Source organism: Trachypithecus francoisi, unplaced genomic scaffold (assembly GCF_009764315.1).
Source record: "Trachypithecus francoisi isolate TF-2019V2 unplaced genomic scaffold, Tfra_2.0 Lachesis_group9, whole genome shotgun sequence".
Classification (NCBI taxonomy): Eukaryota; Metazoa; Chordata; class Mammalia; order Primates; family Cercopithecidae; genus Trachypithecus; species Trachypithecus francoisi.
Genome location: NW_022681474.1, coordinates 57,367,208 through 57,385,886, shown reverse-complemented (window position 1 = coordinate 57,385,886; position 18,679 = coordinate 57,367,208). Strand labels below are relative to the sequence as shown.

At 45.5% G+C, this 18,679-nt stretch overlaps 1 long non-coding RNA gene across 1 annotated transcript; it reads left to right on the top strand.

The window, feature by feature from the left end:
* The first annotated feature begins 13,216 nt into the window (after nt 1–13,216).
* LOC117082439 lies at nt 13,217–15,476 on the top strand. The gene is made up of 2 exons (XR_004436612.1): nt 13,217–13,447; nt 14,729–15,476. It is a non-coding gene; the product is annotated as an uncharacterized LOC117082439 (long non-coding RNA).
* Nucleotides 15,477–18,679: the final 3,203 nt, after the last annotated feature.

Genomic DNA, 18,679 nt, shown 5'->3' with positions numbered 1-18,679 from the left:
AGTGGCAGGCGTGGGCAGTCTACTTTTGATGGTTGGTGCTGATGCACAGGGCTGCCCTATGTGGCCCAGGCCTAGTTCCGTCCCCCTGGCAGCTGATTGCAGGGAAGCCCTGGAGTCTGCCGATGGCAGCTGAGAGCAAGGTATCAGTGCAATAGGCAGGGGCGCGGGAGCCTCGGCCATCTGTGCACATCATTTTCTCTTTCCCTGGGTCTGCATGGGCTGAATCTTAAGCATCCTAGTTCCTGTGTGCAAAGGATTGTTGTCGTACCTACCCAAACTTATGGCACAGGGGGCATCTGACTACATGCAGCCCTGCCCAGGAGCTCCTGTGGACCAGGGCCCAGTGTTGTGCCTGGAGCTGCTCTTCAAATGTGAGTAGTTCCTGCCACAGAAGGGGCAGCCCTACCCAGATCCCCAGGGGCCCATGCTGCAGCTCTGCTACTGGGGCTTTCCAGAGACTGGAGCAGGGGGTGCTCCATTGGATGCTGTGTGGCCTAGGGGCAAACTGCACACAGCCGGGGCCTGCAGTAGAGTCTTTTCTGGCTCTGAGCCCCACTCAGAGTTGGCAGTTGACTAGATCACATGATAAACAGATCAGATCAGTACTTCCAGGTGTGATTTATATGGCATCAGAAATCCACGAGGCCTGGCAAAAGCCAGATGCCGTCTTAGTGGTAGGGAGTACAAGGTGCAAAAGCAAGTCTTTCACCCCAGAAGAAATGTCCCAGCATCACCCAGACCACTGGATGTATGAACTTTGCAGTGGGCAAAACCGCTTTGGGATCTGCTTCCACCTTCTGGACCACATGTGCTGTGAATACCAGTAGAGCATGTCATGCTTCCAGGTCAGAGGACTTGGGTTGCACTGGGTGCCTCTGAAAGGTCAATCAAGTTGTGATTTCCAGCATTAGGTTTCTCAAGGGACAATGCATTTATTTCTATCTGAAGAATGGGACTATTAACGCCTTCCCTACAATCCTCCTAGTGTTATTATGTGGGTCAAAAGAGGAAATACACAGGAAGCACTTTGTCGACTGTGAAACATTGCTCAAATATTAAATGATTGATATTATTATCCTGTTCTAGATGTTTCATTGCTTTTGTGTGTGTGTGTGTGTGTGTGTGTGTGTGTGTGTGTGTGATTGGAAGCTTGAAGGAGGGGAAAGGCATGAGTTATAGTTGCCACAAACAGAGCTCAGGGCAGAAAAATCCTGAAAATGAAGAGAACAGGGCAAACAGGGGCATGCTCCCATCCAGATGAGCCTGTCCTCAAGCTTCCTCTACGTTTCAGCTGATGCCCTGGGATGGACAATTGAAGGGTGAAATGGAGCATTTCTAAGCCCTAATTATTTGGTTGGTAGTTCTCTTAGGTGGAGCTACACCTACTCAAGCTGTAACCAAACTCACCTTGAATGGAAAGATGGCCAAGCACTTCCTAAGTTCCATGTACAGCATGCGTGGCCTGCTCACTCCATGAAGCCAGTGGCCAGGTCAAGGCCCTTGGAGCAGACCTCTGAGGAGAAACCAAGGTGTCGTCCAGACACTCAGCAGCAGTGTACTATTTTGGGCTGGGAGCTTGATCTGGGATGGATCGGATTTTCCTGAGGTCTCATTTTTCCTTGAGTAGAAACTGTGCCCCAGAGCAAGCAATTTGACTTGGGCACAGATGACCAAGTGCTTGGATTTCTGGGAATGACAACTGGAGTATCACAACAGGTTAATGACAATGACACAGGAAGAGGCTCCAGGAGCAAAACCTGGTGGGGTTGGCTTCAGGAGTGAGTTCTGTCTGGCCTCCTCTGCTTTGTTGCAGGGCTGCACCAGAGTTGAAGATGGTCAGGGGGCCAAGCTGCTCCCCTGTGCACTGGCTTTCTGGGAGCAAAAGTATGCTGGAAATCCAAGCCTTCCTCTTGGCAGTGATTGAAGGAAATCACTAGAAATACAGCAGTATCCCTGGACACCCGAACAAGTGTGACTTATGGGATGCAATCTCAAAGCAACTTTTATTGTCAGTGTGCTGATTTTTATTTTTTCCTGGTCCTGGATGAAAACTCAGCAGTCCTTAAGTTTTATTAAAAAGAAAATTTAGAAATTAGAAATTAGAAAAATATTGAAGCACAATACTAGGGTAATGTGAGATTATGAAAGCACACAGAGACATTCATGCAGAAGCTGAACAGTGAGGAAGGACTGGGAGCAAAAGTGGAAACATTCTTCTTTCCAGGGATGAGCCTCATGGTTTTGTGCAGCTGACATTAGGCCTGGCCTGAGTCAAAAAAGTAAGTCTTCATGGGCATTTAGATGTCTGGAACTTTAGTGTGGTATATCCACCTATTTTCCCCAAAATCAATTTGCAGACTTTTGGAGAGAATAATGATAAAATGAATATAGCAAGGAAAAATACACTTGTACAAATTTAGGAACAAATTTGAGGGCATATTACTGCCTTTTAAAATTAATGACAATTCTAAAGCTGGTATATAATGGACTTTATTTAAATAAACCCAATCACATTGTAAATATCTTAAGAAGAAACAGTTTTCTTTGTATCATACTGTAATGTTAGTTTGCATGAAAAGCAAACAGGGCTAAGGATGTTTGCTGATGTCTCAATGGAAACACTACGTATTGCATTGTAAGTAAAGCATATGCAGTAAAAGGAGAACTTCACATGTCTGTAAACTATCCCCATATTATTCTAAATTTCATGGATTTTCAACCCGAACTAGAAATCCACAGGAATCCTATCACTTGTAAACTTGGAGCTTGCTCCTGTCTTCACCCTGTCTGGCTGGTGTTTCATCTCAGAGAGTGATGTGGCTTTAAGGTAGAGGGCTCCAAACAGATGGGCTGGCTGAGATGTCCAGTTTATTTGCTTTTGACCATGGAAAGTTATATCCCCTTTCTAAACCTGTATCTTCACCTGTAAAATAAGGATAAAAAATAGCACATATTTCAAAGAGCAACTGTAAGAAAGAAATAAAATAATACACATGATGTGCTTATTTGCATTGAGCCTAAAACTGAGGAGAATTTATAAATGACACCTATTTCTATTTTTCCTCTTGTAAGAGACTTTCATCAGAGGCTGAGTGAACTGACTCAAATGACATTATAAAGCACCTGCTTTGTGCAAGACATGGACCATTACAAGGACTTCAAAAACAAACAAACAAACAAACAAACACACACAAAAACAAAAAACAGAGAAAAGGTAGAGGAGCAGCTGTTGGCACTTTAGGAGTGTGAAAAGCACAGCATACACATACAATGCATGCACCCTCAGCCCACAAATATCCACACCCCCTCCTACATGAACGCCAGAGCAGAGCACTTGGCTCATCCACATTCCCTGTGCTCCCCTCATTTTCCAGCCTCCCTCACAGTCAGGTCAGATGTTCTGCCCAGTAGCCTGTGGGTGGCTGTGAGAAGAGGTCACCTCCAGGTTGAGCAGGTGGGAGCCCGTAAACTTCCTTTGTCTTTGCTGGTTGGACCTGGGAGGCCATGGACCTGGGTCACATAGAGCAAGGTGAAGGAGGTTGCCTGACCCAAATAGACTATTGTGTGAGAAATAAACTTTTGCGTATTGCGGCTGTGATACGGGGGTTGGTTTTAAGAGCTAGTTGAGTGTCAGTCATTCTGCGATGGTCATCTATTACCTAAAAGGTCTCAGCTCTTGAATGACCACTGAGTGAGAGAACAAGATCCAACAGCTGCAAAAGCAGACAGCTCAGATAGGGTTTCAATAAACGATGCACCCATTAAGAGGTACCACTGGAAAGACCATCCTTACAATGAGCTCTTACTGCATCTGCCCAGCCTGTATTTGGAGAAACTATCTTTTGCTTCCCACAGTGGCTTATGCCATGTTGGAGACCCTCTGAAACTGGATTTTTCCCTCATCACCTTCTGGCCCTCCTGATGTTTGAGCCTCATGCCCCCCAAATCCAGGCGTCCAGAACATTGGATGTGGCTTCTTGGCAGGGAATAGAATCAGATGAGTTCCAACCACAGGCAGAGGCTGTGACAAGGCAGCTGGGGATGGGCAGGACTGTTGCTGGATCATCATACACAAGCCCATTGGAAAATAGCAACTTGTGGGATTTAGGCTGTGAACAGGATCAAAGGGGGTCAAAGGTTCCTAATGGCGATTGGGAACACGGAAGAGCTAAGAGGCTGGCAATTACAACGTGAGCAAAGTGCAGGTCCACTCAAAACAGTAGCCAGCAGGTAGCTGTGTCTGCTATGTGCTAAGTGTCTTACCTACATGATCTGTTTTGATCATCCTGATAACCTTACGAAGTAGGATTGATTACATGTTAATGATGAAGAAACATTGAGGTTCAAAAATGGTAAGCAATTTGCCCAAGAATTACAGAATGATTAAATCTTGGAGCCAAGATTCAAGATGAAATTCCTCAGACTGAAAAGCACTTATTCTCTTCACTTTAGATCATTGCCTCCCAAGAAGGAAAAGACATGAAACAAAATGGATGGCTTCAGAAGCCAGCATGGCCATTACCTGTGTGACTTGGCAGGACATCGTTTTGGGACTTCAGAAGGAGGCCAGGAGGAAGAGGAAACTGGAAATAGGTGTGGCAGAAGCAGCAGGATCCAGGCCAGGGTCACTTTCAAAAGTGAAATCTATTCCGGTAGCCTGGGCAATGGTAGCAGTTTCCAGTACCTGCAGGCAATGACAATTCTCATTCCGCCTGAGGCAATGACATTCCCGTTCCGCCTGATCTGTTTAGCCCCTTGCTGGATGTGTAGGACAGAGCCTCACCTCCTGAGAAGGGGTCTGGGCAGGACTGCACAGAGCATCAGTCCTTCCACCTGGACCTCTGGGCAGGGCTCCAGGCCCTGCGGGTGGACTGGATGCAATTCGGAACATGGAGACAGACATGCTGCATTCTGACTAGGGAGACCTGGCAGAGCTTAGGGGACTCTGACAGTGCAGAGACTGTGAGGGAGTCCAGGCTCGCCTTGGGCTGCATGGTCCTCCTGAGCAGCAGCAAGGACTGCTCTCCAGATGGCAGGACTAAGCCTGCAGATTCTGGGGCTGCCGAGGGCCTACAGCTTAGGGTTGTGGAGAAAGTAGCACCTGACACCGGTTCAGAGAAGACAACCTGCCACTCTCTGAGATACAGGCTGCATTTCACTCCACTTGAGGGTCTGATACCGGATGGAATTTAGGGCCATTAGAGGCAAGGACTGAGGGTCGGTAAGGCTGGAAGGTTGGTTGGAAGGTCAGTGATATGGCTGTTGACGTGCATGAAGATGAAGATGATGAATCAGGTACCTGACATCTGGCAGTTTATAGACAGCAGATCCCTAAAAGGGTGGGGCAGGAGGCAAGGCAGCTGTCCCTCGATACCTACCAGCTGTGATCAGAGTCCCCAGGACACATCCCTCTAGTGGGAACCATAAGCTGATGACTCTTGGACTCCCACTGGTTTTGCTTGGCTTGCACAGGGTTAAAAGCTGAATTTAAATGTCCTGGGTGGGGCCTGTGTTTTCCAGGCCCACCAGTCTCATCTGATACCTAGACAGCTTTACTCAGGTGCGCCATCTGCCTGGGCGTGGGTGTCCAGGAACTGTCACGGGAGTGCCGCCAGCCTGGTTTTGTTGTTCCATGCAGAGGCGGTGGTCCAGCTTCAGACTCTTAGCTGTAGGAGTGACAGTGCAGTGAGAGTGGGCCTTGCCCTTCCCTGCCTCCCCTCTGCAAACTATTTCCCCAGGACAGGACCCAGAAATGCCCCCCAGCAGCCCCACCACCATCCTGCTCAATCTGGAAGGGGAGAGCAGAGAGGAAAACAGAAGAGAGTTTGTGGAGAAACAGGGTGAGACAACGATTGGAAGCAGGCAGGGAAGACCAAGGGAAAGATATGGCCTTCTCCTGGGAGTCCAGATGTGATTCTGCTATGTCTGGGAGCTCCCATACATGTATTTTCCAGGTCCTGGGATTTTAATTACAAAGTTCTGCATGACCTGTGAGTGAGGTGGGTTGGTAGCACAGGGCTAGGAGTGATGGTTCACACACGATTCTTCAAGGGCCTGGTAGAGGGGTGCCTCCGAGGGGGAGCTTCAGGGCCAGGGAAATACGCAGACCTGAGCAGAGCTGAATGGTTAAAACAGGGGGAGTTTGTTCTTCTTCACTACCCAGCCTGCCCCCGTCCCAGCTGCCGGCACAATCCACAGGAGGTGGGCTGTAAGTGTGAAATGCATGGCAGACACACATGAGCTCAAATACCTGGCCTGAAGAGAAGAAAGCAACCAATCCCATTAATAAGTTATGTGAAGGTTACATGCTGAACTGATAATATTTTGGATATATTAAGTTAAATAAATGATATTAAATGATTTTACTGGTTTCTTTTTTAGTGCGGCTCCTAGAACATTTGAAAGTACGTATATGCTTTGTATCACACTGTATTGGACAATACTAATCTCGGCTCTTTTTAAAGCTCCAGGAGCAAAATATATGAACACAGAAGAAAACATACATGTGCACGTGGACACACACACGCGCGCGCACACACACACACACACACTAGAGGGTTTCAGGCAGCTCCTGCAGCTGGAAGATAAGACTGCTCTAGATAAGTCTCTTGAAACTGTGATAAATTAAAAAATAACGCAGACCAACCCGGTCCTTGGGGAGCTCCTGCTAGTACTCAGTCCCCATTGCACTAGCACCTGACTCCTGTGTTCCTGCCCTCGCCTCCAGCCCAGTTCAGGCTGCTTCCCACTTTCTGAATGCCACTACAGACTCAGGGTGTCAGATGTGCTGGGGGAAAACAAGCACTTACATTTTGGAAATAAGAAATCTTTTTCTCAGGCTTCGGGGTTAATGGTATGAGGGTTTCTGCATTCCAGCTGCTATGCTGGGTCTCTGGCAGACCAGCTGTTCTCTGCTCTAATGGAAAACATAACTAAGTAGTCATTTCAATGTGTAAGAAGTTCAGCAGAATTGTTGCAGCTATCACCATAAATCAGAAATGACTTTCTTTAGGGACTCGATTGCCACTTGATTTAGCATTTCCTGGCACCCTGCCTATTATAGAATGAAGCCACGATTGCTTCCTATACAGAATGTTATCTGTAAAACATCTCACCAGAAGCCCATAGATGCTGACCAGCCTACAAGTTTTGATAATCTATGACTGGCCTTGGTATTGAGAATAAATTTGACAATGGAACCCATTGTTAAATTGGACAATATATTTCATGGAACAGCTTCCAAATGAAAATGGGTTCATACAGTTTTTTACATATCATTTGTTCCAGAAAAAGGAAAAATGGACTCTTTTCAAGTGAGAAAATACAGCAAAATATTCAAACTATGAAATCTGAGAAATTATCCTAAGCAAACTTCACACCGACACGGTCTGTTACTGTATGAACAGGGAAATGTGAATCGGCTGAGGGAAGGGTAGGGTGACAGCCACATTATGGAAATGTCAAGAGTTCCCTTAGCTTAGTTCCTTACATGTAAAGGAGGAACGCTGTAGTTCAGAAGGTCTAGAAGGCTCTCTCCAATGCCCCCTAGCTTTTCCTGGCATGTGCGCTGTCCGGAAGAGAGGCCCAGAGGGGAAGAGGGAGGCTGTAGGATTTGTAGGTAGAAATTCTGCCTTTCACAAAGCCAGGGAGTCACTAACCCCAGCTGACACTTGTCATGGGCTGTGAGCCAAAAACAGGCCAAGAACAGGAGTGACCCTCGCTGGTGCTCAGTAGAGAACAAGGGCACTTCTGGGAAACTCCCGATGCCTTCCAAACTGAGAAAAGAACCAAGGGCAGAGACGCTCGGCACAGGCGGTCTCAGAACGGCTCGCTTCCTGGCTCCCGGGGCTGCTGAATCATCACAGGGAACTGAGAACTCCGTCTTCTTCCCTGTCCCTTCCCTTGACTCGGAATAACTCAGACCGGGATCTCAACTACTGGTTCTGGACAAACATTGGACTCCCTCTGTAATGTCGAACACACAGAGGAAAATCACCAGGAGAATGAGAAGGTAGCACAGTTCAAAAAGAAGAAGCACTCTGAAGAATCAGGGATAATATTTTCCTATAAAATATAGTTTCTGCAAGAGATGGGAAAATTTTGAGAACACTTCTGATTTGTGTTTCCAATAAACTTCAAATGAGCATTTCTTCTGTGAAATTCGAGTGGAGAACCATAAAGAAAAAAAACCAAACAGGGTAGGGAAGGCTGTGAGAGGATTTAAAAAAATGTTCGTTTCAGAAATGGAAACGGGGAAGGGGAGAGCAAAATGCACCTTTCAGTAGAAAAGGTTTTATAAGAGAGAAGTCAAATTTGACATCACAGACGTCAGAGGAAGAGGATAAGAGAATGTTAATGAGAGAAAATATAGCAAAGGCATGGGCTGAGATACATTTTAATTTATAAATATTAGGCATTTCAGAGAAAGAACCTCCAAAAGTGGAGCTATTATTAAAGAACTATTTGGTGGAAATTTCCCAAACTAAAGAAAGACTTTTCGGAAATCTAGACAAAATAATGAAGGGCTTTTTTGCCTAGACTTACCCTGATAATTTATTTTAATTTCAAGAATAATAAAAAAATTCAGTGACAATCAAGGCAATAAAACTTGGTTCCTGTTTCTTTGTAACACGAAGACAATGACCAACAGTTGCAGAAATGTGACCAAGAAAAGGAAGGTGACCCACATGGGGGTTCCAGATCAAATGCAGGATGCCCAGGCAATATTAGGGGCATTCTTATACCAGAAGCATTATTTCATGTTTATCTGAAATTTAAATTGAAGTGTCTGTCCTGGATTCTCCTATTTTGGCTCCCCTAGCTGCCATGCGGACATTGAGATCCCAGCGCAGAAAAGCTGCATCCTCTTGTGAACTTGAGAAGTTCAGACCCCACATGAGGGTCTGGACAGACAACAAGCCACAAAAAATGCAAACAAGAAACGTCTTAGTGAGTTATTTTTAAGCCAATTGAGTGAGAAATCAAAATATGAAATCCAAAAATGGAGAATTCATGATATAGAATACTAATAAAAATAAACAAATAACCTCTTCCCCCAAAACAAACTATAGAACAAAATTAATGTAATTCTCAATAGGACATGAAAACACAACAAAAATGCCAAAAATAATTTCCAAAAGAGGACACATGGTTAAAAATGTTAAGTAATAGCCATCTAGTTCAAATTCCATACTGCATCACTAAAAATTGGGAATTGAATGGCCAGAAGACAAGATGTACAAGTGGAGTATATTCCTCATATCACACAGAAAAGGATCAATTTATATTATCTTTTTTTTTTTTTTTTCCTGAAGTGGGGTCTTGCTCTGTTGCCCATACTGAAGTGCAGTGGTGCAATCACAGCTTACTGTAACCTTGAACTCCTGGGCTCAATTGATCCTCCTGCCTCAGCCTCCTGAAGCACTGGGATTGCGGGTGTGAGCCACCTATGCTGGGCCTGTTTTTGATCATGAAAATTAGAGAAAGTAGATTCCAATGCATACTTATTAAATGTCATTACTAATAGAATGAAAATAGTAGATATGAGTTCCAAATCACAAGGGAAAAGTCAGATTAAAAAAGTAACTTCAATATAAAGGTGTATTAAAAAGGACCATAAAACAAAATGGCAGAAATAAAACAAAGCATATAAATTATGTTAATAAAATGATCAGGATGAACTCATATTTTGAATCACAGACTCACATTTGGTTAAGAGTAAAATTTAAATATTGCTTTAGTGTACCCAGTTAATCCAAAAATATTAAAAGTAAGGCAACGGGCAATGATATAGTGAATGAATCCAAACAAAAAGAGACAGGAGTGTGAATATGAACAGGAGACAAGGTGGAACTCAAGGTCAAAACAGCTAAAAGAAAAAATTCACAATGAAAGTATGACAATTTTGCACACTTCTATGATGATTAAAAAAAGCATCAAATGTAATTAACAAAAGTTTTAGCAATGAAAAAGAAAATGAGGGAAGCACCGTTGTTGTAGTAATGTCAACAAACATGTGTTGCAACAAATCACGTGGACAACAACCAATAAGTTAGTAGAGGATGCAAACCATGTCACATATTTGTATTGCACAAATGGATAACGTACTTTTCCAAATATACTTAGAACATTGATCTACAAATTGATTATAAAAACATCTTAACACATTTCCCAACTACCAATTAAAATTTGCACTAGTGCCTAGTTTTTGATTGTGTTGTAAAACACCCAGTGCTGTTGGGGGATCCTCACAATGATGGCTATTGTTATCATAAGATATTGACCGAGAGCCTGCAACCCACATGTGCCCCCTGCAGGGTGGCATAGACAGGGAGCCCAGGGGAGGCCACTGACATGCATTTAAGAGAAAAGAAAAGAAACCAGGCTTTGGTCAGTTGTGAATATACTATCTCCTGACTCCCAAGCATTGGTTCATCATCCAGCTGGCAATTGTTGAGTCTCAGCCAATGGTGAAACCAAAGTCTAGTGTCTCTGGAGTAATTTCCGTTTCCAACAGAAGGAGAGTGACTTTCACTGACTCTTACTCTCCATTTGGATTTCAGGCATAAGTGCTTCATGGTGGAATGAGAATGGCTCACCCTGGAAGGGTCATGTTTTAGAAGGAGTGATCTTCATTGTGAAGTCTAAACTGTTCTGGAAATATAAGCTTTGAAACCCAGGTAGGCAGGTTTCATTTTAAGCAACATTGCAGGACCACAGGGTAATTATTGGTTTATAAGGTGATTCTTCACTGTACAAATTAACTCAAGGGATCTTAAATACTAAACATGTTGGTGTGTTGCAAATTTGATTAGGTTTTCACATGACTTCTCTAGAATGCATTTATGTGTACCTATGAGGAAAAATTATTGACTCTCTTTCCAGGGCTCCCAACGGGGTCTAAAATGAGACCACACAGCTCTCCTTGGCAGGAGTGGTGTGCTTAAAGACAAAGTCACCTGCAAGATTAGTAAATTGTTTTTAATAAGTAGATAATGGAGAAAAAGCATGAAAATGTTTCCTTCAATATGTGGCATGGGCTCCCTTCTAATCTAATTCGATGGTGACTTTGTATTTTTAAGGAGCTGAACTCCTTGGCTGTCCTCATCCAGGTTTGCAGAATCTGACGAAGAATGGTGTTGAACAGCTCCTCAGCCATAAGGCCCCTGAAGTTGTCAGAGCCCCACTTGTCCTGTCCTGGGTCACCCTGCCTGTCAGAGAACGGAGTCCAGTTCACATACTCCCTGTCTGAGACTTTTATACCTAGTTCCATACATACACAATCTTATCGTGAGCTCCTTTTAATTTAAACACTCACATCAGTTATTTACAGCTGTATGATTTCATTCTACATGGTGGTGATATTTTTTTTCTCCAAATATGGACTCATTGGATGATCATAAATAAAGCAATCTGGGCGTAGGAAATGGAGTATCCTTCCCCCGGGGTCATTCCAGGGGAGGCGGGGAAGGAAGCAGGGCCTCGCTATTTCAGGAAAGCTGATGGACGCTTCGGCTCCGAGGCTGGCCGGGAGGGCCCATAGCTAGGCGGCAGCTGCCCTCAATCTTACAGCTTTAATGAAGGAGGGCTGCCGGATTTGCATTGTTTAAACACTTAACGAAATTAGCTATGAAAAGAAGGATGGGAGGAGTCCTGGGTAGTGGGGGAATTTAGGCCTTCTGTCTTCACACACTTTATACACACACACACACACACAAAATGCTTTTCCCAAGAGGCTGCCAGGAGGAACTGGCAAGAAATTATGTGCCTCTTTACAGAAAGAGTAAAAGCAACAACAGTGACAAAAACGCCTGCTTTGGAAAGCTGTGCCTGGTGGGGGCTGGTCAGGACTTTGGCACTCTGGGCCATGGGCTGGGCTGATTTAGAGCCGGCTCTGGATCAGCAGGGTGAGTGCTGGCCTAGAGTGGTGGATCTGAAACCTAAGGATGGGATCTCAGGGGCTTCAGTGCCGGGAATGGAAACACTGGGATGGTGGTAGGAGCTTGCAGGCCCAGCCTTCTGAGTCTCTTTCAAAGTATTCCTGGTCTACTAGATTTTCAGTTCAGCTCTAGTTGATTAGAACAGAATTATTTCTAAGAATGTTAAACATTGGGGTGATCTCTAGTGGATGGCCACAGAACTCTGTCATTGAACCTGTTCTCTTCAACATTTTAATCAATGGGTTGAATGACATCATGGAAGACATACTTACCTAACATTCCAGTAACAAATATGAAAGCACATATGAAATAGAAAATAAAATCATGAGTGAAAATAAATGTGAAAAAATGGTAAATTGAGCTGAGATCAACAAGGTGAAACTTGCAGGAATAAATGGAAGATTCTAAAATTAGATTCCAGATATCCGTTTCATAAGCACAATGTAGGAGAACTTAACTGGGTGGATAGGACACATCAGAAAACCCTCTGTGACTCTGGTTGAGGAAAAATCATTGACGCTCTTACCAGGGCTGCCAACAGGGTATAAAATGAGGAGACCACGTCTCTCCTTGACAGGAATGGTGTGCTTAAAGGCAAGTCATCTGCAAGGTTAGTAGATTGTTTTTAATAAGTAGATAATGGAGAAAAAGCATGAAAATATTTCCCTCAATATGTGACAGGGGCTCCATTCTAATCTGACTCTGCGGTGACTTTGCAATTTTAAGGAACTAAGCCCATGACAAGCCCCACAGAGCCAGGACTTGCTCCCTTAAAAAGCCCAGCAGATCTGGATTGCCTCTGAGGGGAGAGATGCTCCAGGCCATTGCTATAGCACTGCAAGTGCCATGGCTTTCTGAAGTAACAGGTGGACACTGTTTAGTCCTCTTTAAGAAACAAGATTGACTTTTTCCCCTGAATGACATCATGAAGCATCTTTAATGCACGGAATTTATTTCTTACAGTTCTGGGGGCTGAGAAGTCCTAGACCAAGGCACTAGCAGTTTGGTGTCTGGTGAGGGCCTGCTTCCAGATTCATAGAGGCACCTTCTCACTGTGGTCTCATATGGCAGGAAAAGCATGAGAGAGTTCTCTAGGATCTCTCAGGGCACTCATCCCATCATGGGGTGCCACTGTCAGGATCTCATCTAAACCTAATTACTTCCCAAAGATCCCATCTGCAAATACCATCACACTGGGGGTTAGGCTTCAACATATGGATTCTGGGGGGACAAACAACCCATGGCACTGTCCTGTAGCCCCTAAGTCAGCACTCTCTGCCCTGGGTGTTTCTCCCCTAAGGTCTACATCACCATGAGCCTGCCCTGTGTTTCCTGAGGATCTGCCACCTCCTTGGGTCATCACTGCCCCTCTCTGTCATTCTCCTCTGTTGGCTGTTTCAGAACTCAAAGGCTCATTATTACCATGGGGCTATTGTTACATCTTCCTGGCTGGTCTCTCCTCTCTCCCAACTCCTCCTGCTTCTCCCTCTGCTGGAATAATGACTTTGGTTGGTATGAATTTAATCACGCCAGCCCCACTTAGCATCTTTGGCTGACTCCCTGCTGCCCAAGGTTGCCCCCCACGTTCTGACCCTGGCCTTTGCCCACGTTTCCTGCCCTGATCCCATCTCTCTCTCTCTGTGCTCACTCTCCCAGCCCTCATTTCTTCCCCAGTACTGGTTCCTGCAAGCTGCTTTCTCGATGCTCTAGTTCTTCCTTTTTCTTCCTCTCTGCCTGGTGAAACTCTCGCATCTTTCAAGGTCAGGATGAGAGGCTCTGCCTCAAAATGTTGCAGTAATTTTGCCTCCTTGAAAATTAATTGCTTTTTCTTGGGATTCTAAAGGTTTCTTGGCCATTTCTCTATAGAAACAAATCCTGGATTTGAGTTCCAATTCTGTCCCATACTTGCTGGTGACTCTGGGCAAGTCCTGACAGGCCCTGGGCAACTTGGCCTGTCAGAATCCCAGTGTCTTCATGTAGGAAGTCAGAATAGCATGGTTACCTCTGTGCTGTGGACAGAATTGTGTTCTCCCAATTCATATGTGAAGTTCTCACCTCTGTTGTGATAGTATTTGGAGATGGGGCCTTTGGGGAGGTGATTAGATTTAGGTGAAGGACTTGAGGGTGGGTCCTCATGATGGGGTCAGTGTCCTCATATGAAGAGACACCAGAGAGCTTGCTCACTCTGCCATGTGAAGACATAGCACATAGGCAGCTGTCTACAAGCTGAGGAGAGAAGTCTTACCAGGAACCAATCCTGCTGGAACCTTGATTTTAGATTTTCAGTCCCCAGAATCATGAGATAACAAATCATCCTTGTTGAAGCCACCCAGTCTGTGGTATTTTGTTATGGCAGCCTGAGCTGCTAAGACACTTGGCAATTGTCATGAGGTTTAAATATGATTCCATCAGCTGTCCTCTGTGGGGTGACCCTGGCAATCCGTAGCCCACACACCAATGGAACTGGCACATACTGGGGGTCTCAAGTTATTACTGTTGTTATTCTCATTATTATTTTAGGTAATTGCATGAATCTACTTTCTCTCCTATCTTTCCAGCTCTTTGAAGATGGGACCTAGACTGATCCATTTTTCTATAACCCAGAACTAGTCTAGAGTTTGGCACATAATAATCCCATAATGAATATCTGCTACATGAATAAATAAGCTTATATTTTAATATAATATGCTGTTCATTACAGAAAGGCCATCAACGTAATGAAGTAGCTTAGAAGTAATAAAAATAATGAGCAATAATTAATTATGTACTTTGGGCCACTTCTCATGCAGTACTGAATTCTCACAGGAAGTCTCAGACGAAGACACTGCCAACTCCACTTTCAGAGAGAAACGCTGATGCTCAGAGCTAAACTAACTTGCCTCAGAGCCCACATCCTGGACTTGAGCTTCAGGGTGTCACACACCAAAGACCGTCCTCTTCACCCCAGCTTCCTGCGCATTGGAGCGGATCCACAGTGTCAGATGTGCAGTGAAAACGGCCCCCATTCCAAGCCACTTCCTGACCCGATGGCGGCACCCTGCTAGTCCTCACGTGGAGCCCTGGAGAAGTGGGGTTTCTTAACCCAGATTCGAATCAATAACCTCACATCTGGTATGCACATCCAGGCCAAGTGTGGCTGAATGGGGAGCATCTCTTCTGGAGACGGCCACCCTCATGGGCTCCTCTGCTTCCTGTCCCTTCGGGCACTGATTTATGGCAGACAGCAGGGAATGGCCTGAGCTTGAGCCTTGACAGTCATCATCATCACCATCCTTGTTTGAGGGCCATGAAGAACATTCTGAAAGTAGAGATGAAGGTCTTCTTTCTGAGTGAAGCTCCTTGCATGATTCAGGGGCCTTACTCTTGAAGGCACCAATCGTTTTGACTTTAATGCATGCACTCTGACTTATTTGTGGTGATCTCTTCTGGCAACACATGGAAAAATGAAAAATAGGCTAACTGGGAAGATTTCTTAAATACTAGTTTGTATGGCTGTGTTAACCTGAATGATTAAATATAGAATTGTTTTTTAAGTTACACATTGTGGGTTTGTATTTTCCTCATTAATATCAATTGGTTCATTTATTTCTGCTTGCTCAGAAGCCACAGAGTTCAACAGAACTGCCTGTGTGTTTGCTGCATCTACTAAACCACCATGATCTTACTGAGTATATTTCTTAATATCCTTTTCATATATGTCATTTTTGTTAAGTTCTATAAACCAGAACTGAAAAAAAGACTAAAACTTCATCTATTTAGAAAACATTTTCTTGATGTTTTGGTAACAAACAATTCTGCACTTAGAGCTCCCACTTCCGATGTTATTCTTTCTTTCTTTTTTTTAGACAGAGTCTCGCTCTGTCACCAGGCTGGAGTGCAGTGGCGTGATCTCGGCTCACTACAGCCTCTGCCTTCTGGGTTCAAGCCGTTCTCCTGTCTCAACCTGGTGAGTAACTGAGATTACAGGCACATGCTACTGCGCCTGGTTAATTTTTAGTAGAGACGGGGTTTCACCATGTTGGTCAGGCTCGAGCTCCTGACTTCATGATCCACCCGCCTTGGCCTCCCAAAGTGCTGGGATTATAGGCATGATCTTTCTATTTTACACAAAACTTTTAATCCCTCTTCAGGGGAACACATAGCCCTAGGTACGTTTGGTAAGGTGGTAGGCGTGCAACTACTCAATGCTGCTGGTGCAGTGTGCAAACTGGCACAGGCAACGCAAAACAAATAAACATATACCAGCAAAACTTAATTTACAAAACAGGCAGTAAGCACGAGGCTTTCAAGCCAGAGTTTGCCAACCCCTGTTGCACAGAGTCAAACATCTCAGTTCAAGTCCTATCTTCATCATTAACCAGTTCTGTGGTTGGGTGTCAATGGGAGTCTCAGTTTCCGCATCTGTAAAATGGGCATTATAGCCCCCTAGTCACCTTGGAAGGAGCTCACTTCCATATTGGCAGCTCTTGCATTCTGGAGGGGACATATTCAAACTGTAGCCATTTCTGCAGCTGGGGTTGATCTGGGGAGGGGGTTGGAGACCTAGGCCTGAGTCCCACAGGTGTGTACACCAGGGAAGGGCCTAGAATGTGGAACAGGATATTACCCAGGGAGCTGTCTGCCTCTCATATCCCAGAGAGATGGCAGACTCCCCTCACAGAAGCAGTGAGTTAAAAGGCGAACAGAGATCATGTAGATTCGGAAAACACCGGCGAGCGGTCTCAACTCCCCTCCCTCATCACGTTTGCATCTTCCTCAAACAAGGGATGGACCTTCCAGTAGATTAATTCGTGGTCTTGACTCCGAATCTTTTACGGTCTGTGGTTCTGAAGCCAGGTCCACACCTGGCTGCCTCAGCAATGGCCTGGAGTTCTGGATGTTGTCAGGACAAAGGGCTTGAGTGTGTCCCCTCTGCCATAGGAGCCCAGCTTAGAGACATCAGGCTTCAAGGGACTTTGCCTAGGAGGCAAAGGGCAAGGGCAGGGGTGCCCTGGCAAGGGTGTCTGTGTCAGTGGCTGCCAAAGCCCTGAGGTGGTCCAGGGGCCAGGGAGAGGGTTCCCGTAGTCAGGATCCTCACCCTTCCTCCCTTCCTCCCCAAACACGGAGGAGTGAAGACCTAGCAAGCAGGAGAGGGGAGGGAGCAGAAGAGCCTGTGGGGCACTTGCAGGACAGGCCTCAGCCAGGGACTTTCACCGTGATGGCTGTGGGAGCTGAAGGGTATTTCATGTAGGGAGGAGGCTGTGTTTGTGGGAGAAGGGATCAGAGAACTTCCTCATGACCTGAGAGGGACTGACAGGCACCGAGACTTCCTCCAGGGGCCATCAGGAAGTGGCAGGTGGGGAGAATGACTGGGAGGGGACCCTGGCCCTTTGTGAGGTCACTGATCTGAGTGGACCCTCCCCACCCAGCTGTCCATGGTGAGGAGGCCGCAAAGACCTGAGGCAGGAGCTCAGGGTGCAGACAGAGGCTGGGGCAGGTTGGGGGCTATGACAGCACGGGAGGGGGCTATGGGCTGAACTGGGTCCCTTGTACCCCACAATTCCTACGTTGAAGTCCTAGCCCTCAGCATCTCAGAATGTGACTGTATTTGGAGATAGGGCCTTAGATTAGATAATTAAGTTAAAATGAGGCCATTAGGGTGGGTCTTAATCCAATATACAGTGTCCACATAAGAAGAGGAGATGAGGACACAGATGCACACTGGGGTGAGACCATGTGAAAATGCAGGGAGAACGCAGACATCTGTAAGCCCAGGAAAGAGGCTCAGGAAAAACCAGCCCTGCCACACCTCCATCTCAGACTTCTGGCCTCCAGCCTGAGGAAACTGCTGTTTCTGCAGTTTAAGCATCCCAGTCTGTGACACTCATCATGGCAGCCTGAGCACATGAATTCAGGAGGGCCGGAAAATCGCTTCACTCACACCCTTCCCCAGCCCCACTGAATTGCTGCTTCCTTCTCCCCTGTCCCCACGGCTTCAAGGATGGAGACTCAGTTGACAGTACCTGTACCTCTTTGTTGAACCCTCCTTCCCCGTCTCATTTCACCAACTCCTACGAATTCCTGCTGATCCTGCATCTTAAATTTCACTGGGAATAGAATGACCTCATAATTTACTACCAAATAGGGACACTATAGAAGTGAAAGTAATTGTGAATTACATAAGACAACAACCGACCTGGCAATGGTGGGGCTAAGGTGGCCCTTAAGTACACCCCCTTTCTTACCTCCTGGCTTATTTCAGGTCCTCATCCTTCACCCCCTGAGTGACTGACAGGCCTTTCACTTCTCTCCCTGCCTTTGCACTTGGCAACATCCTCCAGTAGATACTTGCTAAAACACAAATCAAATCATGTTACTGCTTAGCCAATAAAATAACCACCACAAAATCAAGAAGTGGAAGACACACAAAAACTTAATTTCAGAGATTCTCTGTTGCCTTTAGGCAACAGAGCACCCCGTTCCTCTCCAGCCCCTCTCCAGCCCCTCCCTTCCAACCCTAACCTCCCGTCCTAAGGGACTGAGCTCAATTTCTCCATGATTCAAGGCTGCATCTTGTTTCTCTGAACATCAATGCTATTTGCCTAGGACACTGTCTCATTCCTTACTTGCCACCTTATACTCAAGATTCAGGTCAGTCATCCACTGGGGAATATGTGTGAAAGATTACCAGCCAGAAGGTTATTTGCTGGTGCAAGCAGACAGCAGAGGACAGTTAGTGGAATGAGGACTGTGACCGTGAA